Raw genomic sequence first — 14,294 nt, 5'->3', positions numbered from 1 at the left:
GTGGATTTTTAGAGTGAAACATGAAGATGGCAACCCAGTTCCATGGTACAAAGCTAGATTAGTTGTGAAGGGTTAACCAGAAAAAAAGAGTTGATTTTGATGAGATATTCTCTCCAATTGTGAAGATACCATCCATTCGCGTGGTTCTAGGCTTGGTTGAAAGTTTAGATTTAGAGGTTGAGCAAATGGATGTTAAAACTATTTTTCTCCATAGTGACTTAGATGAAAAAATTTATATGGAGTAGCCAGAAGGCTTTGAAGTCAAGGAAAAAGAGAATTATGTTTGCAAATTGAAGAAGAGTTTGTATGGTCTAAAACAAGCTCCCAAATAATGATATAGAAGTTTGGTTCTTTTATGAGTCAGCAGGGCTTCAAGAAGGCCTCTTCAGACTATTGTGTTTTTTTGCAAAAATTCTCTGATATTGACTTTATTATCGCTTTACTTTATGTTGATGGCGTGCCTGTTGTTGGTCAGAATGCTTGCAGGATTCAAGAGTTGAAGCAAGAATTAAATAACTCTTTTGCTATGAAAAAATTGGGACCAGCAAGGTAGATTCTTGGCATGCAGATTGTCCGTGATAGAAAGACTAAGAAGTTGTGGTTATCACAGGAGAAGTACATTCAAAAATTACTTCATAGATTTAATATGGACAAAGCTAAGGTTGTCAGTACACCTTTAGCTATGCACTTCAAATTGAGCACAAAGCATTGTTCTTCAAATGATGGTGAGAAGGAAGATAGGAAGAAAGTTCCTTATGCTTCAGTCGTTGGTAGTTCGATGTATGCAATGGTGTGTACAAGATAGGATATTGCTCATGTTGTTGGTATTGTTAGTCGTTTTCTTTCCAATCTAGGAAAAGAGCATTGGAATACTGTAAAGTGGATTATGAGAGATCTTTGTGGCACTTCTAGTTTGAGTTTGTGTTTTGGAACAGGAGAGCCTATTCTCTGTGGTTACACTGATTCAGATATGGCTGGTGATATTAATACTCGTAAGTCTGCTTCAAGCTACTTGATTACTTTTGCAGGGGGAGCTGTGTCTTAGCAATCTAGGTTGCAAAAAAGTATTGCTTTATCTACTATAAAAGGTGAGCTTATTGCTGTTGTTGAAGCTTGTAAAGAGTTTCTCGGGATGAAGAGACTTTTGGAGAAACTTGGTTATGCTCAAGAGAGGTATGTTCTTTATTGCGACAGTCAAAGTGCTATTCACCTTGGCAAGAATTTTGGATTTCATGGTCGGTCTAAATACATTGATGTGAGATACTATTGGATTCGAGATGTGTTGGATTCTAAGTTGCTTGAACTTAAGAAGATCCAAACGGATGATAATGGTTCCAACATTATGACTAAAGCTTTTCCAAGAGTGAAATTTGAATAATGTTGCATGATCGACGGAATGGCGGTCTCCTCCACATAGTCGTGAGGGGGAGAATTGTTGGTTTTAGTTTTTTTTCTATGTGGATAAATAAAAGCCCAATTTAGACTAGCCCACTTTTTTTCATAAGCCCAATTCTTATGGTGCATATGTAAGACTATTCTAGGTCTTATTTTCAAGAATTAACAAGAGAAAATAGCAGCCACACATAGAAAGAAAAGTGAGAGAGTGTAGATTTTTGCACAAGCCCTAACAACTACTTTAAAATTACGATTCCCAATTTGTTCCTTGTCCGTTTGAGCTGATGTTTGGACAGCTTGTTCCTTTAAACTTAATCTTTGATTGGAAACTGACAGAGGTGGATTTAGAGTCCTGTATGTCATGGACTTAGACTTCAACTAATACCTCCGTGCGGCACTTGATAACTTACTCACGAATCTTTCAAAATCTTGTAAATTCAAGTAAGCCTTTAATACGAGATCTCTAAGGGATTGCTAGATTGTAAGAAAGACAAGAGAGATTTTATGAAAAAGGCTTTGTATTACTTGGAAGAATGCTTGATTTCTTGATGATTTGCTACAAATGAATGCCCCCTCTATTTGTACTATTCCTTAGGGGCTTAAGTGTAAATAAAAATTACTACACAAGTCCTTTCATATTTATAAACTAATCCCTCTTCTAGGTTTCTCTACACAACTAGAAGATTCTAAGGACTTTCCATGCAAATCCATGAAATTCTAAAGTCTTTCAATGAAATTTTCTACATGTTTCTAAAACCTTCCACTATGGACTAGCATTTTTCCTATGTAAGGCTTCCATATGGGCAACTTTGTGACATGTGGCGCTTATGTGGCATGATGATGTGGCGGATTATCACACTCTCCCCTACTTGATGTTGCGACGACCTCGACGCACTGTTGCTATAAAAGCTCCCGGATTTTGTCTTTAAGCTGCCATAAGACTTCATACCGTTCCTATGTGGCCTCCTTCAGAAATTGTCTCTCCCGAGGAACATGGCAGTGGCCTGTTGTCCCGATTTTTTACCGGTTTAGTCAACAATGGCCTTCATCCTTCTTGGCACCTTAGAGGCAAGTGTCTTAACTTCTTCGGCATCACGCCCTTCTTCATGCAAGGTGGCAATGCCTCTCCAACACCATTGTCTTCTCTCAAACTCATAATGGTGTCTATGAACGTCGGTACTCCCTCCTCTAGGCCCTTCTCAAGATGCATGGCCGAAAGTTGGGTTGGTCCTTTCGTCTTCGGCACCTTAACTAGGGGAACCATACACGATCCCTCTTGTTCTATAACCATAAGTTGTTGGAGGTAGGGGTCGATCACCATATGGCATCGCTGGAAGAACTCCTGCCTAAGGATGATATCAAATCTATCTAAGGGAGCGACGGTAAAGTTAGTCTTACCTCGCCACTTGCCCAATGTGATGTCTACTCCTTGAGCGACTCCGCACACCGGTGTCAAGGGTGCATTAACCATCCTGAGATAGGCATCACTTGGACTGTAACTTAGCCCCAACTTCATAGTTGCTGACTTGGTCATTATGTTGGCCTTTGTACCTGTGTCAACCATTGCACGAGCGGGTCATCCATTGATCATGATGTCTATATATTGTGCATCGTACTCCTTCGGCTTTCCTGATTGCTTTGTGATAGCTCCGCATAGTCCAATCAGGCCCAATTGCGTTATGTCTGAACCTTGCTCTTGCCCTTGTACATATTTCTCCTTCCATTACTATAGGATGGCACCAAGGTTCTTTAGTTCAGGATACCTTGCATAGCCATGCAACACTCCGCATATGTAGCATCCATTTCCCTTCGCAGTCTGTGCATTTCTGTCGTTATCGCTTCATCATCCAGCCTTCTTACCATCAGACTTAAGGTTTTCATGGTTTTTGGGATGAGGTTGATCCTCTTCACAACCTCCCCCACCTTGGTCATGACTACCTATCATCTCGTCTCCTCTTCTTTGGTCATGCTTATCATACCTGAAGTTTGTCAAATCTTTGGCTTGTGTGATGGCTTCATCGATAGTCCTGACTTGTCGGCGTTCCAACTCCTTCTTGGCCCAATTTTGTAGCCCATCCATGAAGTGGAACAATATGTCATCATCCGTGAGGTTGGGAATTTGAAGCGTGAGAGTAGTGAACTCCTTCACATAGGCCTATATGCTACCCGTTTGCTTCAATTCCTGAAACTTGCGGTTGGCCTCATAGATGACATTATTGGGGGAAAAGGTCTTCTTAAACTTGTCCCAGAACTGCTCCTAGGTTGGTTGTTGTGCATAGACCCTTCCCGATCTCAGACTCCTTGCGCTTCCACCATAACATGGCTATCTCCAAGAGATATAACACGGCTGTGTTGATCCTCATCTCGTCATTCTTCACTTTTTACACTTGAAGTAATTCTCCAAGTGCCAAAGGAAGTTCTCTACCTCTTGTGCATCACGGGCAGCTTTAAACATAGGTGGCTTGGGAGCCTCAATCTTGGCCTCCCTATTCACGCTGGTTGTCACGCATCTTCCCGTTTACACATCTTCCATGAGCGCTGCCATCTCGGCCTTCATGGTCTCTATTATGCTCAATAAGTCTATGAGCCGACACTCCAAGAAAGTGATCGTCTCCTTCATCTCGTACTCGGCCACCTTGCGCACCTCCAACTCCTTCCGGATATTGTCATTCTCCTCAAGGGTGAACTCCTCTAGAGACTTTAACTTACCGTCGAACTTGTACAAGCGCTTTCCCAATATCTTTATGGCCTGTCGGGCAGCATCCACCTTTGCGATCCACTCCATGCCGGGCGTGACGTCCATGGGATCCTCGCCTCGCTCATCGTCTCTTACCTCAATAGCCGAGGATGAGTAGGATGTTAGGGCCTCATTTGGTGTAGGCTCAAGCAGTACCTCCTCATTTCTCTTAGAGTTTTTCTTTCCCTTGCGGTGCTTTTTTCCAACATCTTGCTTGACGTTAGTGGCGGTAATGGCGTTGATGTCCCCTTCACTTGCCATATTCCTTTGTAGAACCTCGCTGTGATACCACGTTGTCATGGACTTAGACTTCAACTAAGACCTCCGTGCAGCACTTGACAACTTACTCACGAATCTTTCTTGATCTTACAAGCTCAAGTAAGCCTTTAAAACTAGATCGCTAAGGGAACGCTAGATTGTAAGAAAGACAAGAGAGATTTTATGAAGAAGACTTTGTATTAGTTGAAAGAATGCTTGATTTCTTGATGATTTGCTACAAATGAATGCCCCATCTATTTATACTATTTCTTAAGGGCTTAAGTATAAATAAAAATAACTACACAAGTCCTTTCATATTTACAAACTAATCCCTCCAAATACCTGCATTTTGGTGATTTTGCTCATTTTACTTTTCTAATTTTTGGTGCTATCTTGTAGTTGTTGTTGCTCTTTGTTTGACACTTCTTTGGTGGCCATTTTGGAGAATACTTTTGTAACTCTTGTTGATTATAATGGAGTTTTTAGTTTCGTGGTTTTTACTCTTCACACCAAAGAGGTTTTTCACGTAAATCTTAGTGTCTCATGTTGTTGCTTTAGTTTTGTCTTGCCATATTTATTTATGGTAATTTATTGGCTGCCCCAAACAGTGTTTGTGCTTGCATTAGTTTTCCTTCTCTTGGTTTAAATAGAAGAAAAAATTTAGATTTGGATTTTTCTTCCGCTATTGCCCTATCTTACACCTTTATTTGGTGCTTGCCTTTTCCAACAAAAAATGGAATGATATGTAACTCAAAGTGCTCATTAGAAATCTTATCAAATATTTCTAAAAAAAATATATATATTTTTAAATTTAATATGTTATATATCGTCATAATATAGAAAAAATAATTTTATTAGGTACTAAAATATTTTTAAATAATAAATAAAATAATTAAACCTGATAACAATTGAATCGGCTTGGGTCTTGACCTATTGTTTAACCATCACCTGATCTGTATTGATCTAACCCATTTTGACCCGAGAAAATTTCAATTGAATTGGATCTTGACCCATTTATTATCTTAACTCATTATAATCCGCTCAAATTTGACTCAATCTGCTCAATTGCCATCCCTACAAAATGTTAGCTCTTCCAAGATATTTTAGAAAAAGAATTAGTAATAAATTTGTTTTTGCACAGTCAAGTTTACTACTATAATATAATAATTTGTAAATTTTGGAAATTAAAGTTGATATTGAAATTTTGATTTTTAAACATAATTTAATATCATAATCATACCTTGTCCCTTCCTCCTGAAAAGAAAAAGTAAAAAAGTAAAAGAGATGAGCATAGTGGTGTCCCATTGAAATCCTCCAAATATATGAATTCCACTAAAACTTCTATAGATGCATATGCTTAGGATCGAAAAAAAATATTCATTTATCGAAATTATTAATTTATCGATCAATGCATAAAATATTAATTTATCGATAAATAAATATTTATGATTTTAGAGAGTATTTTACAGTTTTTTGAACATCTTTTGCACTACCCTAACGAGAATGATACAGTTATGAAATCACCTACAGAGGAAGAGATTATTCAATCTGTAATGAATAATGATGATGAGATTGATCCTGAACAAGATGATAGTAGCATTGTCCCACATGTATCGTCAAAGGAGGCATTTCAAGCAATGACTACATTGTCAAACTATTTGGTACAACATGAACAAAATATTCCGAAAATTATGTTCGCTCTTCAGAAAGTTAAGGATGAGATTAATTTTGGTTTTGGTGGGAAGAAAGAATAATCAACTATAGAATCATATTTTAAAAAGAAATAGTTATTGGTCTAGTATTATTGATTGATTAAATATATAAAAATTCTTGATGTATTCTAGTAATTATTACTTTATATTTTTTCTGGGCCTTTAATATTTTATTTTTAATTATTATCTAATGTATTTAGAGAGAATATTACTTTAATATAATTGGCCCAAGTCGGTACCAGAGAAAAATATTCATTTAGCGAGATTATTACTTTATCGAGGTTTTACTGTACATTCTTTCTGTTATTTTTATTTGTCCAAATTTTGCATATACTATAATAAATAAATAATTTAACAGTAATTTCATATTATATTTGACAAAAACAATAAATATAGATATTTATGGCCATCACTTTATATAAATCTTACTAATGGCTTTAGCAACTCTAGATGTAATGATATTTAGAGTCTGTTTGAATCGATTTTTGATTTTTGACTTATAAGCCAAAAGTCATAAGCTAGAATTTCTAACTTATGACTTTTGGCTTATTTTTAGCATTTTAACTTAAAACTAAGTGCTTATAAGCATTTTTTTAACTTACTGAAACACTCCAAAAGTGCTTACAAGCTATTTTAGCTTAAAAACACTTAAATAAGCTATCCAAATGGGCTCTACTCAATGCCGCTAAATATTTTTGTGGCAATAAATATTTTAGCTAAAAAAGAAAATCTATTGCTACTAAATATGTCTTTGTTGTAGTGAAATTCCTTAGAAATAAATGAATGAAATGCATATTTTATCATGATATTCATATTAATCATGTATAATTTTTAATGGAGTTGAAAATTGATTTTGGAATGAGTAATTAATACTAAGGACAAAATAAGAAAACTAAATTATCTTTTTTCTGGTTATATTCTAAAATAAATAAGTAAATAAAACTTATTTTTAGATATAGACAAATAAAAAATTAACGGTGAAATTTTAATTAAACGTGAAATTGATATTTACCTACCTAACTACCCACTTTGCTTTGTCAGCTAAGAATTAATTCCATGAGTCCAAAAATTAATATACGCAAAAATAATCTTTAGATCGTGGAATATCTTTTGACAGAGACAAGAAATTGGTATCAATTCGAACAACAAATATTAATGAAAGGAAAAAAAAATAGAAAACATGTGTTGCACAAAGGCCAAAGCACAATGTGAATTATGTACAGAACCAGCATCCTGTACCTTTAACCTCTTTAATTTGGGTATTTTTGTCCAAATTTTCGAGTAAATTATTTAAATGGTCGTTCAAATTACTTATAAAAGTAATACACGTCAAGAATGTATATCTAGACAGCTTAATTTGGTTATCATTAACACCAAATTTTTCAACTTGTTCGCACTGCATCTCGTAGACACTCAAAGCTGACGTGACATTTAAATATTGAATTATCTACATAAGTTCGAGGGTTTCTTTAATTCAATATATTTATAAGCTAACAAATGTAAACAGAAGCTGGAATAGCTCAGTTGGTTAGAGCGTGTGGCTGTTAACCACAAGGTCGGAGGTTCAAGCCCTCCTTCTAGCGTTTTCATGCAAAATTTATATTTTTCTCACTTTAGCTTCTTGTTTTTAATTTGGTGTTCGCGTTGGGCTCATTTGGGGTGACACTTCCAACATGATTTTTCTATATCTAGGACTCGAACTTGAGACCTCTGGTGGAGCAATTCTACCACCGCAGCACAACCATGTTAGTTCACTTTAATGTCATATTGCCATCAACTGTAAAACTATGAAGCAATCCTCATTTTGATATTCATACTACACCATGATCTACATCTACTTTCTTTTTAAGCAAATATAATCATGTTACTAGAGTTTTTGAAGTACCTGAAGAAATAGTCAAACTTTTTTATAATATTATTGTTTGTCATTCATTTTTTTTTTTTGCGTATTATAGTAAAATATTGTTATTGAAAACATATAATATAATATAAAGTGAAAGATCAATTCCATAAAAAATATGATTGTTATAGTGAAACATTGTTATAGATGATTAACTATTATGGAGAAATCTAACTGTATTTGTTCTAAACAAAAAAAAGGGTAAAAATTTGATTTTTAAGTGGGCTTATGAGGCCCAAACTTCTATTCAATGTGGCCCAACGTTCTCTTCTTAACTGATTTGCAGTTTGCAATAGTTGTCAATTTCCCTAAAAAGATTTAAAGGGTAATTAGAAAGCAAATAGATCAAAAATAATAACTACACTAAATTCCTCACTTCTTGCTAAATTTAAGGGATATAATTTATTAAATATTTAAAAATTATAAAACTCATATTTGATGAATTTAAAAGACTATTAAGGGTGTGTTTTATACGAAGAAAAACACTTAGATTTCTTACTTATCTTTTTGCATTATGTAAGTAAGCAAAAAAAATACTATAATCCAATAAAACACTAAAGAGGTGGGACTGAGAATGGGGGCTCGAAAGTTGGCAGGGGGTAGGGTTTGGGGGCGTTGACTGAATGTGGAAGAGAAAAAAACTTGAAATATTGATTGTGGAACTTGTTTTCCCTATTTTCATTAGGAAAATTATTTTTCTAATTTTAAGGAACTTATTTTTCTAGAAAACATGTTTCTAAAAATATTTATTTATGACCAATCAAATATAAAAAAATTCATAGCAAATACACCCTAAAACTATTCAAAAGTATATTAACAAACTACTCCTACTTTGAACTACCCAACACAAAAAACATGCATGTATCTTTGATGACATATATACAACTAATGCCAAATTGAGCTTAAAATCATGCAATTCAGAATTTTTGTTCCTGGTAGAGTGGTAAGTACTCTTTCATCCTTACCCAAGAGGTCTCGAGTTCGAGTCCCCTTGGATGTGGAGTTGCTTTGTTAGGGAGTGCTTTACCTCCAATATGGGACTTCCCGAAGGGATTCGGATTTAGTCGAGCTCCAATGTGGGTACCGAATACCAAATGGGAAAACAAAAAAAAAAAATTTTAAGCCTTATGATTTTTAAATTAATAATTTATATATATATTAAGTACTGTGACTACAAATGGGAAAGTTATAAAATGTACGATAAGATTCTTTTTATTTTTATTTTTATCATTACATTAATATACCATGATCAAATCCTGTTGATTATGTAGTATGAAGAACATGAATTCGAGACGCTAACTCCACAAGTTTCTTAGTTCGATCTCATCAAGTTTCAATCGGTGCGTTAGTTTGAGTTTCGTTGACATATCTCACATCAGATGAAAAAGGGATGGGTTGTCGGTTTCCTTATATGGACTTGGACAATCCTCCTTTCATAAGCTAACTTTGAGTTGAGTTCGGCGCTCCATATTAAATTGTCCACGCTCCAAATTTTCAGTCCTGATTGTGAAGTGGGGCGTTGAAGAGTTTCCCACATCAAATGAAAAGGGGATGGATATAGATATGAGTTAGGTCCAATGTCCATTTATTTACGACATCATTTTTAAATCATTCAACACAGACTATAGTTGCTAGGCTTCTCTTGTAAGTGGAAATTGTACCAATCTCTGAATATTCCTTTTCTTCTTTGGAGTACTATCGTTGGAAGTGATATTATCACTTTCATCAACAATAGAAATCCTCACAACCAATTGTGATGTTTTCTGAAACATCGATTATCGTATTGTTTTGTAGTAACTTATAGATTATGCTCTGTTACCATTTATTATTTTTATTATTATCTATTGTTTCTTTGTACTAAAATTACTTATTTTTTGTATGACTGCCACTACTAAAAAATCGTAAAAAAACGTCGACATATTTTCTTTCATCAAGATTTAATCCAAATTGTCATTATTGTATTTTATTTTTTTTATCTTTAAATCTTCTCTAGGAAGAAGAAAAAGAGCAACAGACATATTCTCTAGAAAAGTATAACAAGAATATACATAGAAATTAATTAATATAATCACCCTTTGTGTGAGGATTTTATAATGAGTTCATGATGTACTTGTAATTAATTGCTCCATTAATTTAAAGGCTTAGATTGAAGACATGAAGGCATAGCAGCCTGGCTGATTCACTTTAATTTAAAGTTGTGTGAGGGTAAAAGTTTAGCAGAATTTTTGTGGCTAGGTCTTAACACAAAATTGATAAAACAACTATGGTTCATTTTTTAGCTAAGTCCAATGTGGTTTCCTTGAATATATATATAATTTTATTTTATTTTTTAAAAAAATATTTTCTCGTGAAAATAAGTTTTTTTAAAATCAGGTTAATGATTACTTCTCTAATACAAATACAAAAAAATAAGTTTTATGATAACATTTGATCAAGTTCATTATCTCATTTCCATGCCAGCATTCCACCCCTTGATTGTCCACCCTCTACTCTCACCTTGCTCCTCAAATACCTCATCCCCACCGCCACATAATGTTTTACTAGATTACAATTACATATGAAAATGGGGAGGAGGTAGAAGTCTATATAGGGGTTTAGTCGATTCATTAACTTTTGCTCAAATAATGTATTTGTGTAAAGAAATTAATTAAATATGTACACATAAATTTAGAATTAAGTCAATTATTAGAATTTGAAGTTATTGTTCTAAAACTCATAAAGTTAATATCCTAGATACATCTCTCTCTATATAAATGCTTTTGAAATAATATTTTATTTACTTATTTACCAAAACACTAAAAAAAAAATAAGTCACAAGAAATCGGCCTCTTATTTTTCAAAAAAATATTTTAATTTCTTCCATATCAAATATACCCTATGTTTGAAACGTTTAATCAAAATCACGCTAGATGTTGTCCAATATGTAAATTTTTCTTATAAGTAATCGACCAACTAAGCTATTAAGATTTCCCTCGTACAATCTTATAGGAGAAGACATTCAACAAAAAATTACGATCACATATTAAAATGAATTGAGCTGAGATGGACTAAGCTAATAAATTGACGGGACAATAATCAGATCAAACTTGAGCGAGTTGAATGGGTTATAGTTTCACTAACTAATTTTATCCCCTATAATTTACATGTTTATTTATACATGAACAAAGTTTGAACTTTAACTATTGGATCGACATAATTAGTAACGATTAGTGATAAGAAAAATTGATTGGCTCGAGTCTTTCAACAATTAGGAGCTATATATGATTTGTGTTTTGCATAAGAAAGATTCGAAAAAACTAATTAAGTTATGTCTAGGAAAAGATATTAATATTGTTATATATATGTATAGAATTTCTCCTATGAAATAAAAATGTATAACATTTGCCTCCTACCATCATCAAGAACATATATAGAGAATCGATTACGAATTCACATGAATTTTGTTTGTATTACTCAGACCATCTATACATTCTATAATCTGTAAATTCAATATATTATTTAATACTATTAGTTTGAGATCGCTTTAGAAACTTAATTATAAAATTTGAAGGCTAAATTTGAATCTAACCGTCACAACAAAAATAATTTAAGTGATCTTCAAATCATGTTAAATAAAGTTAAAAGTGAATTGAGGCTAGAAATCCTTTTATTTATCATATTCATATCTTACATTATATATAACAAGTTTTTTTCTAAAAGGCCATGATCTTTCTCTCACGTACAATTTATTTTATAACAACTCGTATTATTATTATAAAATAAAGTGAAAATTATCATGAGGATACATAATTTAAACTTTTTCTTTATTCAACCAATCTCATATTATTACACAAAGTATATAACATTGAGTAATGTATTAGAAGAAAATGATCTTGTGATTCTTTTGTTTCTAACAACAAGCGGCTTTACAAACATTATTGACCAAATCATCGTCGTCATTATTATTATTATTATTATTATTATTATTGTTATTATTATTATTATTTTTATCATCCTTGCTTGGGCAAGTGCAACCTGAACAAGCTGCATCCTAAATCCATCCCCATCTTTGAAGTGTTGGATTGTTCATCTCTGTATTCTGAATTTCATTGCCTGCACCAATATGTACAACTTTATTAAATAATGAAAAAAAAATATGTTCAAAAATTAAAAATATAGCAAATACATAACCTTTTCTTCTCCCATGTTATTTTTAATAATAATAGTATTATTTTCTTTAGATCTCTTAATTTTATCCTTGATTATATTTCGGATCTATATTTTATATACTCTTGCGTTAATATATTGTCTCGTATTTTCTATTGATTTTAAATGAGATTTAATATAGACAATGTGAGTTCCACATACTAAAATACTTCACAAAAATCATCATATTTTATATATAAGGTTAAAGTTTCGCTAGCATAAGGGTAATATATACAAGATAATTTGCTAATGACAAATATATAAATAACTATATAAAATGAAGGGTGAAATTAATAAGATATTTTGAATTGTAAAAGTTCTTTTTTTGAGCATCTTTTCTTCTGCACTTAATTTAATTTGACATATAGAAATTGTAATTAGTAGTTAAAACTACAATTAAAAAACAACTTATTACCATCTCTGATGATATAATCAGAAGAACCAAAGAAAATATAAGCAAAACATTTGTCTTGAATGCCATTTTGGATGAATTTAATTAACTAATAAAAGTTTGTTGATATTTAATTTGTGGATGATCAAACAATAAGCATTCCTCTCCTATTTATAAATATTTTTAAAAATGATTTGGCTTACCAAACTTTTATATTTAAAACAAAATAGTGAAACTCCACACGATGAATTGCCCCATAATTTAGCTGCCAACTCTTTAAATTTGTTAAAAAAAATCCCTCAATACACCAAAAATGATCTTAAGCGTCAATTAATTAATCGCAATAGTTTAATTGCCATTAAAAATGTCTTTTTAGAGGTAATTAATACTCTTTGTAAATGTCGTTAAAGCCTATAGCGACATTGGATCTAATGACAATTAACTAATGCCGGTAAAGATTTTAGCATTCTTTATTAATATGCATATTTATTGTTGCTAAAAGTTATTTTTGCTATAGTGCCTCTAACTAGAAGAAAATTCAGGTATCATAATTGCCCCATAGTGAAACAAAATAGTGAAACTGTTGGGTTTAATTGATAGTTTAAATGGAAAATTGAGGGAAAAAGAAGTGGACAGGAAAATGATATGTTCTCTCTTACTTTATTAAATAAGCTTTGGTCCCACATAGGTGGTGGAAATGAAAAGTCTCCTACTTAAAAGTAGAAGCACTCCTTCATGTTGCTAAAGGGTCAAGAAGAGGGTCTCCCCTCGCGCCGCCGTCGTCGTCGCTCGCTCGGCTCGGCTTCGGCTACGGCTACGGCTACGGCTACGGCTACGGCTACGAATTCGGATTCGGCTACGGCTACGGCTATGAATTCGGATTCTGATTCGGATTCGGATTCGGTCAATTGATTGATTGATAATCTTTTTGGACCAAATTTTCTTTAAATTTTAATTAATTAATATTATTTATTTATTTAATTAATTAAGTGAAAAAATCCTGACCCGCAACCCGCGACCCGTTTCTTTCCCGGATTAATTTAAAATTTCCCTCCGTTTTTCCAACGGATTTTTGAAAGGTTGCAACCTTGTCCGAAAAGTTGCAAACCTTTTCTCAACAGGCAAACCTTTTCCCAACAGGTGCCTTTTTTTAAAAGGTGTAAACAGTCTATATATATCTGTTAATCCTCAGAATGTTCCATACGAAAATTCTGAAATAACATCTTCTTCTTCTTCTTTCTGCACTTCCTAAAATCGTGTGATATACATCCTTCAATTGGTTCGCAGTCATCAAAGATTTGCAGTACCTCTACTTTGGTGAGTAAATCGTTCTATCCTGGGAGGAAAGATTCCAAAACCTCGGGTACTTTGAGGGGAATAATTTCCTTAAGGACACACTGTGCATTCAGTGGGCTCGATTTTGTTCCTGCATTAATTTTTCAGATTCTGTGTTTTATTACCTTTAGTTGTTGTTACTATTTTTTAATATTTACAATACAGTTTAATAACAATCTTAAGGAAATTATCGTTATTTTGTTTTTCTGATTAAACTGTATTCTATTTTTGGAGATTAAAACCTGTGTGGTTTTCTACTCCGTATGAAATAAATATTCTGACTTGAAGAGTATAAAAACTTCGTTGGAATATTAAAGTTCATACTTGTACAATGATTTGAAGAGTATAAAAACTTCATCGTTGTTTTTGTAAAAGGTCTGA

At 33.1% G+C, this 14,294-nt stretch overlaps 1 non-coding gene across 1 annotated transcript; it reads left to right on the top strand.

Annotated features, from left to right (window-relative positions):
- The first annotated feature begins 7,611 nt into the window (after positions 1-7,611).
- Positions 7,612-7,685, top strand: TRNAN-GUU (transfer RNA asparagine (anticodon GUU)). Its single transcript has one exon. It is a non-coding gene; the product is annotated as a tRNA-Asn (tRNA).
- Positions 7,686-14,294: the final 6,609 nt, after the last annotated feature.

Source organism: Solanum dulcamara, chromosome 1 (genome assembly GCF_947179165.1).
Source record: "Solanum dulcamara chromosome 1, daSolDulc1.2, whole genome shotgun sequence".
In the NCBI taxonomy this organism is placed as follows: domain Eukaryota; kingdom Viridiplantae; phylum Streptophyta; class Magnoliopsida; order Solanales; family Solanaceae; genus Solanum; species Solanum dulcamara.
The sequence above is the reverse complement of the archived record's forward strand: the minus strand, read 5'-3'. Positions and strand labels throughout refer to the sequence as shown.